We start from the raw sequence: 18964 nt of genomic DNA on the forward strand, positions 1-18964 counted from the left end.
TTTGATGGCGTTGTAGTCCTCTGAAATAAAGCTTGGTGTTTCAGACCCTATAATTCTTTCTCTGTTTGAATTAAGCTTGAAAATCCCCAGAGCTCACTGTTACCTACAAGAAGTTAAGAGATAAATAAGTAGGATGGTTTTTGCTCAGGGTAAAGAAAAGCCAGCGCCATAAAACTCCAGAAGAGCTCCTTTGATGCGTTGGAATTGTGCACATAAAAGAATGAAAAGGGAAATGGGGCCAAAGATTTGGAAAGGTGTGTTGCACCATGTAAAATGAAAGAAAAAGGCAAAGTTTTTTGGAATGGTGTAGAATGTGATAGAATAAGAAAATAATAAAATAAAATAAAAAGTAAAGATTTTTTGATGGTGTTACACCATCTGAAAAGAAAGAAGAAAATATGTATATATTTATTTATGTGAATGGTGTTGGCTTAAAACACTTTCACAAGTTCTATTTATTTAAAGCAATTTATTTACAGTGGGTCGAATTATTATCCTTTGCTTTAAAGCTTTGATATTTATGTGCATGGTGTTGGTTTAAAACCCATGTCACAAGTTCTATTTACTTTAAAGCAATTTATTTATCATGGACGGTTTTACCGCCTACTGCTTTAAGTTTGATTTATGTGAATGGTACTGAATTAAAGCCCTCGTCACAAGCTTTATTTACGTAAATGCAATTTATTCATTATGGCTGGAATTACCGCCTATTGCTTTAATTTATTTATTATACTTATTTTTGTTATGATAAGGACATACTGGACCTGAAGTTCCTTGATCAGATCACAACCTGCAGTTTCTTGATCCTAAACATATAAAAATGATTAGACCTGAAGTTCCATCATGCAAAAGGATCGGGCATGAAGTCCCTTGATCCTGAAGATCAGGACATGAAATTCCTTGATGAGTACCATAAGTTTGAAGTGCCGTAGTGCCTCAACTTAATTGTAATAAAGGACATAAGAGTCTCAGTCTACATATTATTTAATAAGGACCATAAGTTCCTTATGTCCATACTCAAAATGGTTTAGCAGAAGCATTTATTAAGCGGATGAAATTGATTACCTGCGCTCTGCTCATGAAAACGAAATTGCCAGTTTTTACATGGAAACATGTCATTTTACATAATTCATTATTAAGTTTGGTTGAGACCAGTTACCAAACATCGATATTTCTCAGTACAACTCGTGTTTAGACACCAGCCAAACATTATACATTTACGAGTTTTTGGTTGTGTTATCTATGTGCTTATTGCACTGCCACAACGTACTGAAATGAAGCATCATCGCCAATTGGGCATTTGATGTTGAACACTATCTATCATTCAATATTTGGAATCCTTGACTAGGGATATGTTTACTGTGTGATTTGCGGACTGTCATTTTGATAAGAAAATTTTCCTACTGTTAGAGTTCCAGAAGAATAATAAGAAAATATCATTCCAGAAGAATGATAAGAAAAGACCGTTCCAGAAAAACGAAGAGAATTTGTCTTATTTTGATTCACGAAGCAATCAACTTGAGAAAATGAAATAGGAATAATTGAATGATGCAACGAAAGTGATGAAATCATATATACTTGTTGCAAATGTGCCTACAAGAATTGATGTCCCTGTTGGACAAAATAATGAGACAGTAAATGATTTATCTGTTGCACGCCTGAAGGGTGGCAGACTTTCAGACTCAAAAGGTTTAGTCATTTGAAAGAAGAAGAATATGGCACTACTGAACTATTGCATTCCCAAAGCATAACTGTTGCATGCCAGAAGCATGACAGTCACCGCATGGATACACGTCCCAGATAGGACAATCCACGAACATGGGAATATTGATGTCTCATGCATGAAGCATGATAGATGTATAGGTTTCAATGACTCAACTCCCAGGAGTGAAGATTAAAATCCAAGCTCTATAACGCTCAAGAAGAGGTTATGATCCGCATTCTTTAAATTACAACTATCCTGGAATAGATAATGTAATGCCTTTGAAGAGGCAATGGATATCCAAAAGAAATGAAAAGCTTTTATGCATGCGCATGCACATGAGAATATGGGATCACAGATTGATGATAACCAATGTAATTTTGGTTTTTACAAGTAGCTACTAAATTCATCAATAAGCTGTGTTAATATTGAGTCACGTTCTTTTGTTCGTCGACAAAAGGAAAATTATTGGCCAAAATGGAGAAAGGCAATTCCATTACAATTTTGTAAGAACGTGGAAAAATGGACCTATATATATTTGAATACAATACAAATAGCCAAAAGATGTTGAACCAAGGAGGTTACATATGAGCATTTGTGATACAGTGAATTACACTCACATGATATGACACAAGGTTACTAATTGAAACTTGAAATTATACTCTTGTAAACGAGTTCATATGAATGGAGAATTATATACGAAGGGTTGTGAGTCACCCACATCATATCTCCATAAGTAAATCCTCAAGTATACATGGGAGCAAATTGCTTTGTAGAAATTCCAAAGGAAAATGTGTCATAAAGTGAAGAAAATCCATGAAGGATTCAAATTGCTTAAAGAAAGCCCCCGAAGGCTAAAATATAAAATATGTACTCAATACCAATGGATGGTATAAATTGCCTTAGTGAGTACTATCATTATGATATTGTTGCAACATACTAAAATCTCTTGTAAGAGTCAATGACATTAAATTAGAACTCCTGAAAAGTTGATGATATTAAATTGAGACTCCTGAAGAGCAAAGAAAATTATAAAGTGTTGAGAGAAATATTATCTTAAGCTGCAGATCGAACAATCTACCAACACGAATCTTATCCATGATGTCGATGATATTAAAAGAACCATATGGATTGAACATTATGAGTTGGATACTCAAATGATATAGACACTAAGAAAGATCATTTAACTTCGTGAGGGTAAAGATAAATGGATATTTGCTCCAGAAGTACCACATCTTAGTGAAGTATATGTTTTATTGTATTTGGCACAATACATTGAATGAAATAAAGCTTATATATTAATATCTCCAAGAAATTACAGATATGTGCATACACATGAGTTAAAACAAACAAACAGGATGAAGCCTTCACAAAGGTTGCTCATGTGAAGTCTCAGTACTCGGAAGTACCCCAGAAGGGGGAGGCACTGGAGATTGATCATGTGGCACCCCAGTACTTGGCAAAACACCAGAAGGGGAATGCATCAGTTGATTTCGAAATCTAGCAATGAACCTCTGGTGATCATTTTGAATCCGACTTTCGGATTCCTGCAGCTGGTCGAGCTTTCTTTTCATGTTCGTCGAGTAATTATTTGCAAGCACGTGTAACACTCTATTCTCGTGCTTGAGCCCTCTGATCTCTTGTTTAAAACTTGCCACCTCAGCCATCAATGATTCAACTTGGTGAGTTTGAGCAAGTAGGCGTTGACCCATATTGGAAACAGAGCCAGCACACTGAACACTCAGAACCAAGGAGTCTTGAACGGCCAACTCATCAGACCGTTTTGAAAGGATTCTGTTATCCTTTGGAGTAAGAAGATTCCTAGCTACCACAGTAGCGGTTATGTTATTCTTAATCACAGAGTCCCTAACTGTAAGAGGACCATTAAAAGATAAGAAGGACGGGCGCCATATATTATCCTGACACTGCTCGACTGTATCACTCCTAAGACTCAAATCTAAGCAAATGTTAGATGGGCAAGTCATTTTCAAAAATGATGAAGAAAAAAAAAGGTCAAATAAAATTTCAAAAGAGCAAGAAGGGGGAAATTTCTCAGGCAGCAACTTTCTGAGCATACTCTTGAACACAATGGATGTCTCTATAAAAGAAGAGACAACAGAGCCACTTGTTCAAAGATCGAAGTGGCACGGTTCTTCGAATTTCAAAAGCCAGATTTTCCTGAATAAAGTTCGTTGGCATTTTTCAGACGCAATCTCAGCTTTTCGGATATCGCGTGCAACTTTGTCAAAGATCTCTAACAAACTTGAAAACACGTAAATCTTACTGTTCTATTTACACCACAGTTGTTGACAAGAGTAAAAGCACAACACCACCACTTGCTATTGGGAAATCTCTATATATGTCGACCTCCGTTCTCCATAACAAGGCAGACCTGCAATAATGTCCAACTCTTCCTCATCTCCGAGAATGCATCTTCAACAAAGCATCTCGAAATGCTCAGTTTTCTTCCTCTCCGAGAATACCTCTTCACACAAGTCACACCAGAGCAAGATTATCTCATATCTTCGGGAACGAGAGCAAGAGTATCTCATATCATGTAATCTCCCTGTCCTTTCCTTTGTCCTTGTTCTTACCTGCAAAGACAAGGATAAAGAAAACAATATGTCGGAACATCCACTCAAACTTCCAGTAAGGAACCGACTGCCTGGAACCTTTCCTGATTGCTCACCTAGATCTCGAGTAGTCATCTTCAACTGTTGTTGGAGTTGGGTCTCCAGTCACCAAGAAGTGATGAATCATCCAAATGCAAGGGTTGCATTCCACTCCTGCATCAGAGGGCAAATACTGCAGGAGAAGATGCCACACATGCATGGGGGAAAAGCAGGGAAAATACTACTTAAGTAAGGGAAGCAAGTAAGGAAAGTGAAAATGATACATTGAAGCATGTGGAGATAAGCGCAACAAACACATGCTGATTCATCCCCGACAAAGCCGAAGATCACTTGCCACGTGAAGCTCCTCATGGTCTAATTTCATTCAAGATCAAGCCTCGAAGTCCTTGAAGAAATCACAAGTCCGATTCAAGATCAAGTGTCCACCACTCTTGAATCAAATTCCGCTCCAAATAAAAGGAGTAAATTCAGATCTTCGATGCAAGTCTAGCAGAAAGTCCTACAACCCAGTTCAAGAAAATGCCTGTGGAAAGTTAACAACAAGTAAAGCACTTCTTTCGATAACTCTTTTCGCTAAGAGATTGAAGCAGAATGATCAACGATCAGCCTAAATGATTTGAAATCAGGGGGAGATACTCATCAGGGGGAGCATCCAAGACAGATCAAGATTTTAACAAGACAATCGAAGACTTGTGGCCATCCAAGGGGGAGTGTTGTAAATAATGGATGTCCACTCATCCACTCAACAAGTGGATGTCCAAGAAGCTTGCTCAACACTACTAATTTTTTCTATAAAAGCAAACCCCACACAACATCAAGTGGGTGATTCACGGGAGAGATAGGAAGGAAGAGAGGAAGAGAGATAGGAAGGAAGAGAGGAAGAGAGAAAAGAGAGGAATAGGAGATTAGATAATAGAGAGAGTTATCTTTGTACTCCTATTATTCCAAATTATAATGAAAGCATCACTGCTTCCCCGAGGACGTACTCCAGTCACACTGACTGTAGAGGAACCTCGTAAATTTTATGTCTTGTTTATTTATTCCATTGCACACACCGTCGATTTTACAACAAGATACAAGAATTGTACTAATAAATTGTGGATCGTTTATAGTTTTTGTCTTTTTTTTCTTTTTGTAGTTTTGTGGGAGTTTTTGATGTGTCATTGAAATTCCCTTTTGATAGCATAAATGGAAAGCGTGCGCCCAACTCTTGTTAATCAGTTAAAACCATACACAAAGGCGGACAAAATCAAAATTCGGATATGCAGGATTTAGAAATCGACGATTCTAGGAATTATTCAAAAGTACACAAACCTGCACTGTATATTGGTTGACGAAGTGGTGAGAAATAACTGTCTACTTATTTTACACAAAGCTGGAGTCAATGACTATTAACTCACTGGATAATGTTTATGTTGCCATGTTTTTTTCATGTTAGGAGGTTAGAGTTGGATATGTTATGATCAGTGAAATGTGTGCATGACCTGTGTTTTCCCTCTGTTTTTTTGCCTCAATTTTTGGCATTGTTTCCTTATATTTCCCATGCGGTATTTTCTGTTGTAAATTTTTATGTGTTGATGGATTTTTTTATAGATTTTGTTTGAATTAATTTAATTGCATTCATTCGTTCTATTTGCTCATGGTAACAATTTGATTCATGTCATGTTGTTTGTGTTGTCGAGTGTATGATTTATGTTTTCATTTATTTGTTAATTGATTTTTTGGCTTTTTTTCCTCTTTTTTAATACGATGTGAAGCAACATGCAGTTGAGGCCTCTACATTGGATGTTGATTATGATGTCATGGCTTCAAAAATTGAAGTTGGTGCATGCTATGAAATCACTGAATTTCGAACTGCTAAAATTAAGGGACAATACAGGGTGGTGCCACATGAAACTCAGGTTTTGTTCACCTCGAAAACAGCTTTCCAAAAATTAGCAAGTGTGTTTCCGCCCATCCCTTGCCATCAATTTTTCCTACAAGACTATAACACCCTCTACCCTCGCTTAAACAAAGTTGACATCCTCACAGGTATTGTTAATGTCTATGTGCTGTATGTGGCTTAAAGTGTGTGTTTAATTCCTAAAATGGATTTTAATAATGTGGTTGTGTTTGTTTTTTAAATGATAAGATGTCATTTGTCGTATAAGCGCTCTGCAGCAGGTAGAACCTAAACAGATTAATCAAAGGGTTGTGTACAAGTGTGATGTGGTTATCCAAAATATTAGGTGATTTTTCACTTCTTATCCCTATTTTTACAGACTGCTTTCAATATTTGTTGTTTTAGTGGTATAAAAAGGTCAAAATTTTATTTGTTGTTTCTTTATCGACATAAAAGAGGAACTAACGGTTACGTTGTGGGCAGACGTTGCCGAAGCTTTTTCTTCTTTGTCAACAGACGAATTTTCTTTGCCAGTCATTGTTGTTTTCACAATTCTGAAAGTCAAGATCTACCTTGATATTCCATTTTGTTAAAAACTTTTATTTAGTCTATTTATTTTGGTGTGTACACATGTTGTTTCGTTTACATTATTTGGATGTTTTATCGTCCTGAACTTTTGTTATCTTTCTTTCATCCAATTTCTCATTATATGTTTCCTTCCTTCTTGGCCAGTTAATTTACAAATGTCTCAATCTATCACTGGTTGGTCACTGTTATTAGTCGTTTTGTTACTTTATTTCTGTTTTTATTCAGTTATGTGCGCTGGATTGATTTAAACATGTTTGGTTTTCATTAACAGTTGTAAAGTGATTGATATTCTGTTATGAGTCAGTTGTTTCATCTCTTTTGTATTGTCTTTTGTTTTTTTAACTTTGTTAAGTCATTAATATTGTTCATTAATCTTTTTCTCTGCGGTGTGGTTGCAACACATAGAAAAAATTTATTTGAGCAGTACTGGTTCATCTCTGTTTTTTATTGACCCAGACATCCCCGAAGTGAATACGTATAAGTCAGTGTGAGTATATTTTTCGTTTTTAAAACAAAATAGCACTCAATTATTTTTTTTAAAGTGGAAAACAGTTGATGTCTTTTTCTTTTCTTTATAATTGTTGAACTGATAAGATGTTTTGAATCCTGCAGATTTTGTGATTGTAAAGAACCTTTGGAAATACCTTCTCTCTATGCAATCCAAGGAAACGAAGCTCAAATTTTGCAGACTGCTAAAAAAGTTACAATTGATGAATTGGCTTTTTTTGATCCAGATTTGCATAAGGTATAAAACATAACTTATACTTTTTGTGTTTTCTTAAAATCTTACCTTTGGATTTTAACCTTTTTAATGAAACTGAATTATGTTGTTGTTCTTGTTGTTACGGCTATGTGACAAAACATATCACACGATGATACATTTGTGTGTAAAGCATCTATCAAGCGTTTTGACACGCGGTTCAACTGGTGATACAGTGCTTGCCCAAACTGCGTGAAACAGATGCACAAGGATCCAACCACTGGGCAGCTCATTTGTCAAAAACATCCAAACCAAATTCCAACACCGTGGTAATGTTAAATCAAATATTTGAAACAAGGCTAACAAAAAATTTACTCTTTCTTGATACCATGTTGTTTGTTCTCATGAACCAATTGAGACAAATAAATACAGATAGGGTTATTCATATTGTGTGCAAAATTTACAATTTTGGTATAATAATTTATGTCATTAGACTTAAATTTTGTTTTAAATTACAGATTATGAAAGCATTTTTATAATAGATATACACAGTGGTTGCCAAACATAGTGTTCTTTAAAAAAAAAAATTTGTTATCATTGTTCATTCTTTACTTTATGTTTTTGTTCAACTTGAGTTGTATAAACTTAAATCTTATTGTTTTTTTTTTCCTATTTTGACAAAAATAATTCTTTCTTTGTTTCCTTTTCTTTTTTATGTTTTCTCATATTTGGTCACACATGATAGCCATATGATTATATAACATTACTCCACATTTGTAATTTGTTTTGTTTTAGCTTTTTTATCTATTATGTTTGTGAAAACCTGCGATTCTCAAAAATCTCATTGGTGTGAGTTTCTAAATGTAGGTACAAAGTCAATCTCATTCTTGAAGATGAAACAAATGAAATGAATGCTTTAATAATCGGTAAATGTGGTGAAAAGCTTTTTGGCATGTCTTGCAAAGACTTGGTATTAAATCAAAGATCGGTGGAGCAACAGCAGTTGCCAAACGAATTTCTGAGGCTTATTGGACAAAAGAAAATTTTTCACTTGCGATTTGGCAATAAGAGGAATACTTTTAATTCAAATGATATCCTCATTCATAACGTGACTGAGGATACAACTATGCACCCAGCAACTCCACAACCTTTGTCAAGAGAAATCGCAGTGTCTTCCACTACTATTTCATCTTCAACTTCAACGGTTGAACCCAACGAACAATCATTTAAACGAAAAAGAGAATCAATTAGGCGAGCTCTTTTCACTTGCGGTGAACAAAGGTTTGTCTCATAACTACCTTTCTAAGTTTTAATTTTAAATTTGTCTATAGTCAAGTTGTTTAACAGACATGGATCCAAGAGAGTTGGATGAAATCCCGATCAAATTGCTGAAGAGGAAGTCATCTCCAACTGCTGGAAAATCAGATACTACCCTTCCAAAAAAAAGCGAGGTCGTTATATTTTAGACACGGATCCAAGAGAGTTGGATGAAATCCCGATCAAATTGCTGAAGAGGAAGTCATCTCCAACTGCTGGAAAATCAGATGCTACCCTTCCAAAAAAAAGCTAGGTCGTTATATTTTAGACACGGATCCAAGAGAGTTGGATGAAATCCCGATCAAATTGCTGAAGAAGAAGTCATCTCCAACTGCTGGAAAATCAGATGCTACCCTTCCAAAAAAAAGCTAGGTCGTTATATTTTAACCTTCACTTTTTATTTTTTTGCTAAAAAATTTTTACAACACGGATTTAACAGCCATCTAACTCTCTTGATTTCTTTTTTTTTTCCCTAGGCTTGTTTCTTGAAAGGGAAAAGTGCAGCAACAGAAGTTGACCTCCATTGCTAAAAAGTCATGATGGTTTTTTGTTAACATATATGAAACACTATTTATATTATATCCATGTCATGTAAATATGTTTCTGATCTAAACTTCATAATGATTTTTGCCTGTACATAAACCAGCATTTGCCAATTTTTTGTATCCCAATGATGGTTGTGGTTGAAAAGCAGTTCCAGGTACTACAATCCAACATATGCCTGGAATATTTTTTGTGTATGTAAACAACCAATTGTTAACCTTTTTTTATGTATATTGTAGAAATTAAATATTTTGTTTGTTTGCAACCTGTATGTTTTCAATGGTATTTTGTGATGTTATTTTTACATCTTCTGAACATGCTGCTGAGTATAGTTTGAGTTGAGACCTACAATCCTTTTCAATTGGCATACAATCAAGTTCTAGTAAGCCTTTTTTTCTTCTTCTCCATATGGCCCATTTCTTTATTTATTCTTTTTCTTATTTAAGTGTTTAATTTATAGATAAATTTTATGTTTAAATTTTGTTGTTACGACTCTACAAATTTTCTCTCTACAATCAAATGCTACATGTCACTGTCTCATATCATTCTTCTTCGCTTTTATGAACTGCTAGTATTTCAATTTCGTCTTTTGTTCAAGATATATAATCTATTGAAACATTTAGTTATTAATATATTAACCATTTTGCAATATCCATATTTTGTTAGTTTTCTTACTGCCTACATTTTTCTTCCTATTTTTTTTGGCTTTTCATCCATTTCTATTTGACTTTTATGCAATCCATAATCCTCGGTTTCTAATCTTTCATTGCATATAAAAGTAGCTTCGTTATGTTCTGTAATCATATCCAACATATCACCATCATTTTTTTTTTCAACTTTTAAATCCAAATTTAGGATCAAAATTTGCTTTAGTCCTTTATGTTTCAAGCTCAACCAGTAACGGTTTAAGTTTTGTATTCATCAATGCTATTAAGCTTCTTAACATGTCATTATCAAATCCCCAATATGTCCTCCATCGTTTTCATTGACTTATTATATGCAAACCGATTATATTTACACCAATTTTTATTCATTGTAAACAATATTTCCATCTCTCTATATCCAATCTTTCCTCCAAAATGTTTATAGACCGAATCTGTTTTGGTTTCCTACAGTGAAGCTGGGATTGATACAAAAGAACTTTGTGTGATAACTGTTGTTAAGGTAAGGAATTGATCAATCTCGACTTTTAATTGCTTTTCCAACTCTTTATACTTTTACATTTGCACAAAAAAACCTCTATTCAATGCATATTGGTATGATTATTTACACAACAAAAGACTCAATCTTTTTTCTTAATATTTAAGTATTTCTTATTTTTCTTTGCAGAATAGTTTAGGCCAAAACTCTCTTACCAACTGTAGACATCGAAATTTCGGTAAATAAATGTTGACCGATAAATCAAAGTTTCAACGCTCATGTATTACATAAATTTTACACGTAGCGTGTGTCTAAACAAAAATCGAAATAAGTTGGAAAAGTCATCAAACAGGACACGTGTCAACACCTGGCAGAAACAACTTATTTCATCTGGAATATTATATTCAAAACTAGGCCTTGGAAAATTCTATAAATAGAAGGCTAATTCATTCATTTAAGAAAGGAATTGATATTACACCTTGAAGCTCTGAAGCTCTGAAACTCCGAAGCTCTTAAGTATCCAGGTTCCCGAAGAATCAAGAAAGCTCTCTTCGTTCTTCGTTCTTCGTTCATCCTAAGACCAAGCCCCAACGGCCCTTTGGATCAACAATCATCCACCAATTCAAGATCAAGCCCCGACGGCCCTTGAAGAAAGCACCATCGTTCATCATCCGTTCATCCAAGATCAAGCCCCAACGGCCCTTTGGATCAACAACGTCGACAAATCCACACACATCCAACCGTTCTTCAAGATTAAGCCCAAAAGCCCTTGAAGATCTGTTCATCACTGTTTCTTCAAGATCAAGCCCAAAAGCCTTTGAAGATCTGTTTATCACCATTACTCAAGATCAAACCCCAACGGCTCCTTGAAGATTCGCTCAAATCCACCTTCAAAGATCAAGCCCACGGCCCTTTGAAGGAACTTCCAACAGTTCATCCAAGATCAAGCCCCGACGGCCCTTGGATCAATCGCACATCCACCAATCAACACCTTACGGAGATCGAATCAGAGGATCAAATTTAAGAGAGATTGTAACCCAAAATCATCAAATACAAATATTTGTTTATGCGCGTTGTTCTTGTCTCATTCGTTTCAGGAATTTTCCGTGTTCACAAATTGGCACGCCCAGTGGGACAATCTCTGCCTCTCATCTCTTTCTCCGTTCAAGAAATTCAAGCGCGCTTCCAAAATTAATGGCATCAAGGAAGGCTCAAATTGTTCCCGCAACCGGCGCAAAGAACAAAAGCGTCATCGTCGCAACTGGTGTCACTTTGGGCATCACGACTCGAAGCATGGCAAGAGCTACTTCTGCCGCCTTTTTCACCTCTGCATCAACTCTGCCAAGGGAACAAAAGCACCCAAGGCACGAGCCTTTGATCACCTTAGCCTCACTAAGGGCACCAAGGGGGGAAAGCCCAAGGAAATACTCCGAATCCATGCTCTCCGATGCCGATTCAAGCGACAGTTCAGCCATGCAAGTCATGACCATTGGAGCAACTTCAATCGATGAACAGCTGGCTCAAATGAATGAAGCAATCGCAAGGCTAACCCGAACTGTGGAAGAAAAAGACTTGCAAATTGCAGCACTAGTCAACCAATTGGAGGCGCAAGACGGCGATAAACCTGACCCAGAGGATGATCCACTAAAGGGAGGAGCTGGCGGAGACGAAGAACCCCCGGTGAAGAAAATCGATGGGAAGCCGGAGCCAGACCAAGCAGCGGCACTCATGGGATCTCTTTCTATCCAGCAGCTGCATGAGATGATCACCAACACCATCAAGGCACAGTACGAAGGGAGCTCACATACCTCATTGTTCTACTCGAAGCCCTATTCCAAGAAGATTGATGCCCTAAAGATGCCAAGGGGTTATCAACCACCAAAGTTCATGCAGTTTGATGGAAAAGGAAACCCAAAGCAGCACGTTGCACATTTCGTCGAAACTTGCAACAACGCGGGGACGGAGGGAGACTACCTCGCCAAGCAGTTTGTGCACTCGCTGAAAGGAAATGCCTTTGAGTGGTACACGGACCTAGAGCCTGAGTCCATCAACAGCTGGGAGCAATTAGAACGGGAATTCCTCAACCGCTTCTACAGCACCCGCCGCACTGTGAGCATGCTAGAGCTAACGAGCACAAAGCAGTGGAAGAACGAGCCAGTCATTGACTACATCAACAGATGGCGCACTCTAAGCCTCGACTGTAAAGACAGGCTCTCGGAAACCTCTTCAATCGAGATGTGCATCCAAGGCATGCAATGGGGTTTGCAATACATCCTTCAAGGCATTAAACCACGGACTTTCGAGGAATTGGCCACTCGCGCCCATGACATGGAGTTGAGCATCGCCCATCATGGGAAGAAGGAACCGATCGCCGACTACAAAAACGACAAAGTTCTTGGGCCAAAGGTGGAGAAGGCTACGTGGAAACCCACCAAGGAAGCAATGACGGTTAACACAGCTCCCGTCAAAATCCCTACACGAGGCAAGGCGATTCAAGCCGAAGGCTTTCGTGATCAAGAGATGCGTAGACACACTTTGAAGGAGCTTGAGGAGAAAACTTATCCATTCCCCGACTCTGATGTGGTTGCCATGTTAGAAGACTTGCTGGAAAAGAAGGTGATCGGCTTGCCTGAGTGCAGACGGCCAGAAGAGATGAATCGCACTGACAGTTCAAGGTACTGTAAATTCCACCGCTTCATCAGTCATCCGACAGAAAAATGTTTCGTGCTGAAAGATCTCATCATGAAGCTGGCTCAGAAAGGAATCATCGAGCTAGATCTTGACGATATGGTGAACACAAACTATACCACCACCACTTTTGGCTCTTCCAACTCAAAGTTTTCACCTCAACCGCTGGGGGCATCCTCAAAGACAAGCAAAGTTGAAGGATGGACTCAAGTCACTCATAAGAAATTGCACAAGAAGCATACGTCTCCTCCACAAGTCTGCCAATCGGAAAGGGGGCAAAGTAGCTCTTGTCAACCTTCAAAGCAACGTGAACGTGTTGAAGATGATGAAATTGCGACACAAAGATCGTCCGTTGACATCACGATGCGCGACTTCTTGCCCGAAGACTTTTTCAATCACGCGGTCAAAGCTCCTTGCTATGAAAATTGTGAAGAACGCCTCTCCAAAATTGCTTGACAAAATTCACAACTTCTCCTCGCCCGCACGAGTCTAAACTGCATGGCACAAAGCTCCTGGTCTGCACGAGCATAAAAGGCAACACCAACGCTCCTTGCCTGCATGAGCTGAAACTGCAAACGGCACAAAAAAGAAAATACCAAAAAATATATGTATGCATCTTCAAGGGCTTTTGGGCTTGATCTTGAAGAACAGTGATGAACAGATTTCCGAGGGCTTTTGGGCTTGAACTCGAAGAACAGTGACGAACGGATCTTCGAGAGCTTTTGGGCTTGAACGGATCTTCGAGGGCTTTTGGGCTTGATCTCGAAGAACAGTGATGAACGATGAACGCTTTCTTCAAGGGTCGTCGGGGCTTGGGCTTGATGAACAGCGGATGAGCGGATTTGTTGATGTTGTCGATCCAAAGGGGTCTTTGGGGCTTGATCCTTGAGGATGAACAGTTGATGAACGATGAACGTTTTCTTCAAGGGGCCGTTGAGGCTTGGGCTTGAAGGTGGATGATTGTTGACCCAAGGGCCGTCGGGGCTTGATCTTGGAAGAACGATGAACGAAGAACGAAGAAGGCTTTCTTGATTCTTCGGGAACTTGGATGCTTGAGAGCTTCGGGCTTCAGAGCTTCAGAGCTTCAAGCGTTTCGCCTCTTAGACTTCGGTTCCTCACTTGTGCCTAAATTGAGTTCTTTGAGATCGTCAACCGTGGCTTGCCCCCCATCTTCAAGTTGTGACGGTGCTGCAATGACATATTTCTCGAGGATTTCTTCTTCACCTTCTTGGATTGTGATGTGGAAGACGTCTTGGGCTTATTCTTTGGTGTTAACCTCTCGAGCTAGTTGGCATGAAGATTGTCCAGTGTGAATGATGGTGTGCCTTTTCACTTTCAGTGATCCGACCGTGTTAACCTCCAAAATTGCTTGGCGCTTCATTCTTGAAGGAATGGAACTTCGGACGTCATCATTTTCTGCCAGGCGATCGATCTCTTCTACTTCTGGTGTCGTCTTTCTCCTTTTGGAAGGCTATTTGGCTTCTCCAAGTCTTTCCATAACTGACTGTCGTGGAGGAGAGCTAGTCGTATTGCTTTGCTTTTTAGGTTTTGATAACCTTTTGAAAACAGAGCCTCGAGATAGTGACGTGTTGAGCCTTTTGAAGACAGAAGTTTTGTTTTAACCGCCAATGAGTTTAGGTGCCGAAATTCTGGGCTTTGAACAGTTCATTCTATCGAATACTGATGTCCGGGGGGCAGGTTGAGGCTCCTCTTTATCTTGTATAATGCTTACGCTGATGTGTTGAGCACTAGCATTTTTTGCTTTGCTGGAGATCTTCACCGGTGCATTTGGTGTAAAGCCAAGTCCAGCTTTGTTGTTGCTAACCCCGTAACCATGCTTCTCCAACTCCTTCTGAGTTTTAGTGAGATCACGTTCGTTGTCTTTGACGGTGTTCAAATCATTCTTTCCCAAATTTGCAGAGGAGGTGAAGTTGTACCCAGCTTTCGACATAAGTTTGTAGGCGTTTGGATCAAAACCTTCCTCGGTCATTTTGGTTGGGAGAAAGCTTGGTTCTACCCCATTTGGCAGGCCTTTTATGAAGCCTTGTGATGGTTTTGCAGCCTTAGTGTCGCCTAGCTATGTCAGAGGCAAAACTGCATTCGTTTTGAGCAACTTTACATTATCTATGTGCCGCTGTGCATCGGCTTTGCTCGCTGCAGTTTCGAACGGGGATTGACCATTCTTTCTTCTCGACGTCGGGATGTATCGGAAGACGGGTATGCTTGGTCCATTTGAGGCCGTCCTACTTCCCCTGGTTGTTGCAGGTTTAGAAAGCTCATCGTCGTTTTTGCTTGAAGATGGCATAGCTTCTTCTTCTTGCTTCTTGGGCATAGCTTGCCACTCCTGTTTTTTAGGTGTTGCTTTGCTCATGGATTTAATCTCTTTTGGAAGAGTTTCGGGCACCATGTCTTCATTCATGTAGAACTTGGCGTCTGCGAAATGCGATTCGGCTTCGGTGAATGGCTTGGTGTCGCCATAGATCACCTTCACTCGTTCTTGGTAAAATTTTAAACATTGGTGAAGGGTGGACGGTACCACTCCGTTCGCATGGATCCAAGGCCTTCCTAAGAGCAAACCGTAGGAAGTTCTTGCATCAATCACGTGGAACGTCACGCTTGACTTGAGTTCACCAATGGTCATCTCCACTCGGATCATGCCCATCGCTCTTTGTCCTCCTTGGTTAAAACCTTGGATTAGTAGACGGCTTAGGGATAGTTCATCCACCTTGATGCCGATTGCGGTCATTGTTGACTTTGGCATGATATTTATGGATGACCCGCCGTCCACAAGCATGCGGCTGACTTTGTGCTCCCTTACGTACCCAGAGACGAAGAGAGGTCGGTTGTGAGGCTTGGATCCTAGCAACAAGTCCTCGTCGGCGAAGTGGATTGGATCCTAGCAACAAGTCTTCGTCGCCGAGGCCTCAAGCCTTTGTTCTTGCTTTCTTGCACTTCGTGGTCGTCTGGACTCGCTAAAACCGTCGCCAATGCCCTTCGTATCTTCTTTGGCAATTGTAGCGCTTCCTCGATGCTAAAGTGTATTGGCAGACCTTCTTCAGGTGTCAGAGTATTTTCTCCCTCAGCGGCGACAATTTTGCCCTTTGAGGGTTCTTCCATTTCGACTTCGACCATGAGCTGAAACTGCAAACGGCACAAAAAAGAAAATAACAAAAAATATATGTATGTATTTGAACTACGTTACGACTTGATCTCTTCTTTAGAGGGGTACGTAGGCAGCTTGAATATTCAAAATTTCGAGTTCAGTCACATCAAAATATAAATAAATGTTTTATTAAAGAAAGTAAATTTTATTAAAAAAAAATGATGAATACATATGTTTATGTATTTACACACAAAAAAAAAAACAAAAAAAAAAACAAAAAAAAAGAAAAAAAAAAGAAAAAAAAAACAAAAGAAACATATATATATATATATATATATATATATATATATATATATTTGTATGTCTTGGCCCAGCTACAAATCAGGCTTCCTTCATTTCACAGACCCAGTCTGACAACCAAGCAGCAGGAAGCTCAATTCACAAACCCAGTCCGCTCAACTTGCAGCTTGCCTCAGGCCCGCCTTCCAAAACATGGGTCACATCCCATTCTTCTAGCCCAAGTTCCTTCATCATCTCTGGCCTCGTCAAACTCATCGTCCCTCAACGACATGTGCTCCTCCTTTGCCTCATCTCCGCTGCGGCAGCCGACGAGCTCCAGATTCTTCTCACACTCAAATCCGCGTTCCAAGGTTCAAACACCAACAAACATATTCAACACATGGAACTCCACCAGTCCCGATTGCAGCTTCACCGGAATTGCCTGCAACGAAAACGGATTCATTCGAGAAATCGATCTTTCGAATCAGAACCTATCCGGGTTTCTTGCGGCGGGCGCAATATGCCAGCTAAAATCGTTGGAAACGCTTTCCTTGGGGTTCAACTTCTTGGACGGGACAATCAAAGAGGACCTGAACAACTGCGTAAATTTGAAGTATTTGGACTTGGGCCACAACTCGTTCTCAGGATCGTTCCCCGAGCCTATCATCGGCAAACCCAAGATTATTGGCCCATCATCTTCCTCACTCGGCTCCATGCCTCTGTGCTTCAACCTGGGCCCATTGTTGAAGCTGCTTGGACTACTCGAGCTACGCTCCAAGCTCTGGAAGATTATTTTCCCCGACGAGTTCATTCTCGACGAGTCCACCGCCTCCGTCTCTTTCTCTTCCCCCTAAAGCCCACCGTCATCGACGAGGTCCGCACCGACACCTACCGCCAGCTCTTCCACCCTGAGCAGCTCATTTCCGGCAAGGAAGACGCTGCCAACAACTTTGCCCGTGGTCACTACACCATCGGCAAAGAGATCGTGGATCTCTGCCTGGACCGCATCAGGAAGCTCGCTGACAACTGCGCTGGGCTTCAAGGGTTTTTGGTCTTCAATGCCGTCGGTAGCGGTACCGGATCGGGTCTCGGATCATTGCTTCTGGAGCGGCTTTCGGTTGATTACGGAAAGAAATCCAAGCTAGGATTCACTGTGTACCCTTCTCCTCAGGTTTCTACATCTGTTGTGGAGACTTACAACAATGTTCTCTCCATCCATTCTCTGCTGGAGCACACCGACGTGTCTGTGTTGCTCGACAATGAGGCCATCTACAAACATCTGCCGCAGGTCCCTCGACATCGAGCGTCCCATCTACACCAATCTGAATCGCCTCGTCTCTCATGTCATTTCTTCGCTGACAGCGTCGTTGAGGTTCGACGGAGCTCTGAATGTGGATGTGACCGAGTTCCCGAGTAACTTGGTTCCATACCCCAGGATCCATTTTATGCTTTCCTCGTATGCTCCTGTGATCTCCGCTGAGAAGGCGTACCACGAGCAGCTCTCGGTGGCTGAGATCACCAACAGTGCGTTTGAGCCTGCCTCCATGATGGCCAAGTACGAACTCCGCCATGAACAAGTCTGACCCGGCCCGCGATCTCGACGAAGATGATGTCGTCAAGGCTGCCGAGGCCACCGTTAAAGCTACCATCGCCGTCGACGAAGCCTCTGCACCTCTATAAGGTAGCAGACAGCAGAAAAAGAGAAAGTGCAGACAGCAAAAAAAAAAAGAGTCCAAGAAAGTGAAAGTGGGTCCAGGGATTGGGCAAGTGAGCTGGAGTCGCATGGAGTTTTGAGATCCACCAAACTCCAAAAGTCTGCACCACTAGTTGATCAACAGAGGACGAAGAAGCACACGAAATTCATTAAAAAATTATTCATTTTCTTTGTTTTCGTTAAAGAGAACAAGCGGTGGTGACGATCGTGCTGCTGTTCTTGACCCACGCGACAATGAATATTCTGGTGGCGCTGCTGATTGGGAATTTGGGGTTGTGTTGGTGATTGCGCATGCGGCGTTGAGGAAGACGGATGACTTGCTGATGGACGAAGAGAACTTTGCATTGTTGACTGCGCCTGCATCTTCCTCTGCATCGTCCTCCTTGCTCGGCTTCATCCCTGCAAATTCCCCATCCCATCATCAAACTTTATACAAAAAATATATATTAAAAAAAATGGGATGGTGGAGCAGCACCACCGAAGAAGAAAAAAAAAAAAAAAAAAAAGGGTACAATAATAAAAAATAGATGGTGCTTCAGGCACCATGTGCAAAGAAAATAATATATATATATATATATATATATATATGTAAAAAAAATAAAAATAAAAATAAAAAAAATAAAAAAAAAGACCATGTGCAGAAAAAGAAAGAGAAAAAATATATATATATATATA

General features: G+C 39.7%; 2 pseudogenes; both read left to right on the top strand.

Annotated features, from left to right (window-relative positions):
* Window positions 1–5523: 5523 nt before the first annotated feature.
* LOC126622643 (uncharacterized) lies at window positions 5524–8971 on the top strand (annotated as a pseudogene).
* An 8004-nt stretch (window positions 8972–16975) lies between these two features.
* LOC126622645 (tubulin alpha chain-like) lies at window positions 16976–18158 on the top strand (annotated as a pseudogene).
* The last annotated feature ends 806 nt before the right edge of the window (window positions 18159–18964 follow it).

This window comes from Malus sylvestris, chromosome 5, assembly GCF_916048215.2.
Source record: "Malus sylvestris chromosome 5, drMalSylv7.2, whole genome shotgun sequence".
In the NCBI taxonomy this organism is placed as follows: Eukaryota; Viridiplantae; Streptophyta; class Magnoliopsida; order Rosales; family Rosaceae; genus Malus; species Malus sylvestris.